This window comes from Scophthalmus maximus, chromosome 6, assembly GCF_022379125.1.
Source record: "Scophthalmus maximus strain ysfricsl-2021 chromosome 6, ASM2237912v1, whole genome shotgun sequence".
NCBI classification, from domain to species: Eukaryota; Metazoa; Chordata; class Actinopteri; order Pleuronectiformes; family Scophthalmidae; genus Scophthalmus; species Scophthalmus maximus.
The window spans coordinates 16980409-16987568 of NC_061520.1; the positions used below are offsets into that span (position 1 = coordinate 16980409).

The window sequence follows — 7160 nt, forward strand, 5'->3', positions numbered from 1 at the left end:
GTGATTGGTGTCATTCCCGCGCGTCCCGGCTTCCGTTTGGCCAGCCCCGGTGCTCGTCACGCGCGGCGCCGCCCCCTCAAACAGGGGTGTGTCGTGACGTCAGAGGTAACGAAGAGGTAAACAACTTTGACCGCGTGAGGTTTAAAGCAACGCCACGTAGAGCCCACCCCGATCTCTGGATCAACGGAGAGCCGGTGCGGGGGATCACCCCGCTAACATTACATACGATGTAATGTCTCAGCGGGAGGGACATCGTCCCGCCGACGCTGTGCTCTCTCGCGCACCGGGATGTCTTTGTTTCGCAGCCAAGGGCCTGAATTTGAAAACATTAATAATACACTGCAACGGCGTCGATACCACGCAGTTGAAATAACAGCTGGGGCGCGGCAATGCCCTAGATTGCTCATTTCATGCGTGTGGCTTCATTATTCCTTTGACACTGCAAATGTGTGCAGCGAGGCGGGTGCGTCGGAGGGGTGTGTCTGCTCTGCAGTACGGTGGTAGGCTGAGAGGCGATGCCGCTGCAAGGCGATGTTGCCATACATTTCAAATGCATGAGACATCGAGTGCGCTAAGAAGAAAAAAGAAAAAGAAGTAGGCGATTAAATCAGTCCACGACACAGTATTGCTGACACGTTGTGCCCTTCTCATGGATGAAATATGTATATTTGCTTCCACTTATTAATGTAGGTTCCACCTCACGGCTATGTGCACTTAGGAGCTCTCGTATGCGGTGGAAATGGCGGAGTGAGTGGTGTTGGGGCCAGCGGACGGGGAAGGGGGGTGAAGGTCAGGGGAGTGTCTATAATGTAAACACAGTAAAGGCTATAGAGACGAAGGGGAGAGGGGGAAGAGAGAGCAGGGCCCCATCCGGTCCCATCCTTTTCCAACTAACAGTTCCCCAGTCCTGCTGCAGGCTGAAAACAAGACGTAGTAAAGTGCACACTGTATAGAGAATACACGCTGTATCGTGGCTCTGTAAATTATCTTGTATGTGTTATGATATAGCAGACACCCAATTTACAGCAATACACATTCATTCCGCACATTTCAATTGGCCCATCCAAATGTTTTCGTATAAAGTTACAGCTTTTATAATGTTATTGTTATAATTGTAATTTTACTTTTTTACCGTAGTACAATTTCTTTTATATCCTATCTAATCTGTTTGTGTTGTCTTGAAATTATCTTTGTTTAAAAAAAAAAATGTATTTAAACCTCAAAACAGCAACACACACTAGTTCTAAAAACAAATAGTGAGTCAATATCAAAAACAGGTAATATCAAAAACAGGTAATACAAATGAGCAAAAAGACATAGGGTGAAACAACAGTTAATTGTACCTATTGCAATCACAGCTTGTTTGCGCGAGTAACATTTTCTGTTCAAATTTGTTAAAGGAACTTTGTTATTTATCACCTGCATCAATATAGCAATCAGCAGCACAGTGCTGGAGCTACTGTAAAGCGCTGCCTTGCCTTCAAAACAACAAAAATTTAACAGCATACATTCCCTAAATTTTCCAGTCTGTTCCAATTTAGAGTTATACAATTGGAACCCACCATGTGGCTAAAACATTACAGACCCCTCAATAAATTAAGGTTGTACCATAAAACCCAGCACGCATGTGCAAATCTCATTGTTGACTATACAAACCTGTTTATGTCCTGGTTTGTATTCTTGTCTTGACCTCAGAATTAGCATATTCCGAGCCCTTAAGCACCTTAGACATGTGGCATAATCTTATTAACTGTTGATTCATGTTCAGTAACTGGTAGTAAAGTGTGTGGGTGTTAGGTGCATGCTCATGGAGAGTTGATCCTTGTCCTGTGGCTTGGGCGGTCTCCAAGTCTGGCACTTGCTCTGGATCAAGCTGTTCTGCTAACAGGGATTTATTTGGCTCCACAACACCCATGTCAGACATGTATCCTGGCCCAGCCATTTTATGTCCTCAGATGCTCCGGGCCTTCACAGTGTGCTGGCTCACTGTTTGGAAACAAGGAGAGTGGAAATACTTGACCCACTAAAATGGCATGAATTAGTATTCGTGGCACAAGAGAAAAAAATATAAATAACTTGAATAACAGATCTCATACTGACATATGCCTTCCGGAAAGCCTGATTTCCCTCAGGACTAGTTTATAGCGCAAAGGGACAATACAGGACATGTACACATCGGCTGAGCATGCACATCAAAGTAGTAATGTAGGTGCAGATATAGAAGACGTGTATTTAAAGTGGAACTCTGGTCTGTTACGGTGCATTATGCCGCAATAAGATTAATTAAAACATTAAAGAAAATGATCTACTTAAGTAATGTGAAACTGAAACTGCAGATGTGAGTATTGTGGGACATACTGTTTTGAATACTGCTGATGAAACACTGAATGGGAAGGTAATCATCTGTAGTTAATCAACAGACATTAACTGAAGGTCTGTTTTGGCAGCATGAGAACAATCACAGAGCCAAAAACAGAAGTCACAAGTATCATATTTCCTCCAACAACGAACCAAATAGGTTTTTTGATACATACAAAGAACCAGTTAATATGAAAAAGCTCTCGTTGCAGCCGCTGCTGCTGTGACCAGAGCCCTCGGGTGCACCGGCTCACTGCGTCCCTGACCAGATTCTGAAAGCATGTTTGCTGATTAGCTGGCAGATGTCCTGATGGACATGCACTCAGACCTTGCCTGCTCGTTTGTAATGTTTCAGTGCAATACAACACACATCCCTGTTGTTCTGAAGAAAACCCAGGATATCCTGCTGAAGGGTTGACTGCCCTGTTCCACTTACATCTGTCATCACGAGAAGCCCCGAGGCTGCCGGGCAAAACCCACGTAGGCTTACTTCCTCTGGGCAATCCAGATTCTCTGGAGTTTGCATGGAGTAAATAGATCAGCTATAGAGGATGCCTTCACCCTAACTCCACTTTACTGTTGATCAGAGCATTCCTTTTTATTCTGTCATCCTCATGGACCATGTCTGAGCTTAACTGAATCCTGTGCTTGCTGAAAGGCAAACCATGATAAAGGTGATAAAGTTGGGCACCTCCATTACTCTTTTTCTCAGCACCCAAGACTCTGTGCTAAGCCCACACCAATACCCCCTGAACACACGTAACGGTAGTGTAGTGGCCCACAGGCCCACTTTCATCAGTTTGAGAATAACCCTGCAACTATCACCACAGTTTATTGCTGAATTTTAGACAAAATAAAAACATATTTCTGGCTCTTGGCAGTAGGCTAATTTCTGAAACAATTGCAGACCAGTATTATTTTTGTATTTGTATTTGTATAATAAAGACATGTCCACAGAATAGCATGTTTTTTTTTTTTAAATAGAGCATTAAATTAACTCAAAATATACCAGGCATGTTTCAAAATCCTGAGTGTTGTATGGGAATCAAATTAAAATAATCATATAGCCAGTTCCTTGTAATCAGTAGTTTTAGGCATGTAAACCAGGGCTGCCTACATACTGAACACAAGCCTACAGCGCCAGGATAACTAGGTGAATGATATTATTGTGGACTTAAGGAGGCAGGTGACGAGGTGGAAGCCCCCTCAAACTCATCAATATGCCTTAAGTGGAGAGGGTCAGCAGTTTCAAGTTCCTTTGGGTCAGCAATAGGGGGTAATGTTAACACAGAAATCCAGCAAGGCTCCACAGATCCTCTGCACCATCCACACAAGCCGCATGGAGAGTATCCGTAGCAGCTGCATCGCTGTGTGGTGTCCGAAATGCACCACCCTGGACTGTAAAGCTGTACAGCAGGTGATCCAAACAGAATAGTTTCTCACAGGCAATAAACGACCAACCCTGCAGGACATTTACCGCAGGAGACGCTCGAAGGAGGCCCACAAAATCATGCAGGACCACACTCATCCCAACCTCAAACTATGCTGCCTTTCACCCTCTGGAAAACATTAACAGAATATTGTTTCCACAGCCAGCAGGTCCAGGACAGTGTTGCCATCAGCATCCAAATATCACTTAATCACTCATATCCTTTGTTTACTTTCTTCCACCATACTGTTTTGGACTCTTGGGTAGTTTGTATTACAGTAATGTACTGTTTGCCACTGTCCTGAACTGTTCTTTGTGGTACTGTTTAATTCTATTTTTTGTCATTACTTTTAATAATTATTATAAACTATCAAGATTTGTTTGTTTAATTGATTTTCATTCTGTGGCTGATCCAAGCATATACATGGCATAGCCTGGGACCCAGATGAATTCTGCTCATTTCATTTCCACATTTGAGTATTAGTCTGGCTACGCTACGCTAAGCGTATACTATGCAATTGGATTTATTGTGATTAATCTGAAGCATTTAAAATAAGTCTAAAATGTAGTGAGCTATCACATGAAAGATATGAAAGTTTAAATACAAGCACCTTAAAACTGTTTGTAAGTAAAGTAGTTAAATGTACTTGATATATACCCATGCTCTGAGGCTTAATATTATATGATCAATAAAATAATTATTGAACTGTATCATAACATGATTTATTCTCAAACAAAGCATAAATAAATTACACAATTTTCAAAACATATTTATTTTTTGATCAGTTATTAAATTAAATAATAGACATTTTATGTACATAAGTTCCTTTAATTTATGACATATGGCTTAGTATAAGTACTGTGTGAATTTTTACTCAAATAAACAGATATCTCCTCTTGCTTCATGTTGCAGCAAATATTGAGCATTGTTGAAATTCCTTTGCCTTCTTCAAATATTTACTCAAGGGACCAAAGGTTATTTTTCTTTTTATAATTCCTCAGCAGTTAAACAAGAAGGGGGTGGAAGCTGTTCGGGGACTCCTGCTGTTAGACTCCGTAAAGCACACAAATATAAATACTTATTGAAAACATATATTACATTTGCTACATGGGCAGCTCTCAAATTTAACTATGCAGACTGACTGTGATCTTTCGTTCACAGACAGAAATCTTGAACATCACACCATGGTTTTACTACTTTCCTCTGGTGGCTCGCTGGGGACTGCAACGTGGAGACCCATCTTACTGAGGACAACTTTGGTATATTAAAGTTCCTCTAGCTCCCCCTTCTGCGAGGATGTGGGACGACAGCCAGTCATCACCCATTCCATTATTATCGGACTCGTGCCAAAACAACACTACAGAGCTAAATCTTGCAGTGTTGCAGTTATCAAAATGTAGCAGAGGGAGTCGGCCAGGAACAACTGAATACCTGCAAATAAGCGCTCTCCAACCCGTAGAGCTAGTCCCGAGCAATTACACATTTGTGCAAACTGGCAAGAATGGTGCAATAAGGTACAAATGACAAGTGCATTGGTTGTAGACTGTATGGAGGAACCATCATTTGCTTTTGTTTTTTTTGCACAAACCCAAAGTAATGTTTAATCAGTTAACAGAATAGTTATGGCACACACAAATTGGGATTACTTGTACTGTGAATGGCAACTGTGATTAATGTATTCAATATTGTAGCAATATAGACCTTACTTGTGGATGCCCTCATATGTAATGATAAAAAAGAGTTGTGTGTGTGTGTGTGTGTGTCCACAGACTGTTCTAGCTTTAATGTAAGCTCTTAGTTCAAAATTTCCTCAAGCAAAGTTGTTTTAGGCGAACCCAAGGTCACGAAACACAGTACCACTTCAGATGTCAGCGGCTAAATTGAGAAAGCAGCGAATGCAGCACTCTGATCTGCTCAGAGGAAAGTATTGTTTATTTGTCGTGAAAGAAACTCTGAATGGACTGCAGGATCGACAAGTCGCTGTTAACAGAAAAGACAAAGATAATTTAAGTTTAATTGAGTTGGTTGAATACATCTTCTCTAAATTATAGAACAGGTGAAGGTCAGTTGCCTTTACAGCACACCAGGTGAATTGCCCCGGCCCTTGTTATCTCAAGATCTACCTGTCCAGGGTGTACCCTGCCTCTCGGCCAATGTCAGCTGGGATTGGCTCCATCCCCATGCGACATCAACAGACATCAACAGATTTATATGATATATATTTTAAAAATTAATTTCCATCTGTCCTCAGTATTCCAATATACTTAGATTCATTCTTACCAACCCTGTAATAGATCTAACAAAATGCTTGTGACTCTTGTCGATCCTATTTTCCATTTGTTCAATTGAGATATTTATAATTTGTCACTGACAGAGTTTTGTGTTTTGGTATTTCGATTGGTTGAAACCGGAACAGAGACATGTTAGTGTTATACAGATGTTTGTTGGGACACGTAATACGTGTGGTGCATTGGAAAAAACTACACATTCACCCCCAAATTGGTGTAGAGTATAAATGTCGATATTTTACTATTGTACAATCTATCCTAGAACCGGAAGTGTCGATATCATTGTATCGATCCGCACATCACGACAGACCAATATTGAAAGTAAGTGACGTGACCGACACCTCCGCTGATCGTATTTGACCTCATGTGTGGTCAGGCTCTATACAGCCGGTCGACTGTCTGCACAGGTCGACGGGTGTGTAACGTTGAAAACGATCAACGCGTGTTTTCCTCTTCTCAGACGACGCTCTGTGTCGCGAGACTCGCCGCTGACGTACCAGAGTTAGCTAGGCCGGGCTAGCTTCGTGTAGCTAACTAGCATTGCCGACACACGTGGAGGTGTAGTTTTGCATTTACATTAACTAGACGTACCACACAGTCAAGGTCGAGAGAACGGAATCAACATAGTAAGACACATGTCGTGTAAACTGTCCAAGTAGGTCACCGTCATACTGGAAAGCGCGCTTGGTCCCATGGTGTAATGGTTAGCACTCTGGACTTTGAATCCAGCGATCCGAGTTCAAATCTCGGTGGGACCTCATCCTTTTGGCTCTTTACGGGTGTAAACTCCTTCACCCTAACTCCTCTTTACTGTTGATCAGAGCATTCCCTTTTATTCTGTCATCCTCATGGACCATGTCTGAGCTTAACTGAATCCTGTGCTTGCTGAAAGGCAAACCATGATAAAGGTGATAAAGTTGGGCACCTCCATTACTCTTTTTCTCAGCACCCAAGACTCCGTGCTAAGCCCACACCAATACCCCCTGAACACACGTAACGGTAGTGTAGTGGCCCACAGGCCCACTTTCATCAGTTTGAGAATAACCCTGCAACTATCACCACAGTTTATTGCTGAATTTTAGAC

At 42.1% G+C, this 7160-nt stretch overlaps 1 non-coding gene across 1 annotated transcript; it reads left to right on the forward strand.

Annotated features, from left to right (window-relative positions):
* The first annotated feature begins 6762 nt into the window (after positions 1-6762).
* trnaq-uug lies at positions 6763-6834 on the forward strand. The gene has a single exon. It is a non-coding gene; the product is annotated as a tRNA-Gln (tRNA).
* The last annotated feature ends 326 nt before the right edge of the window (positions 6835-7160 follow it).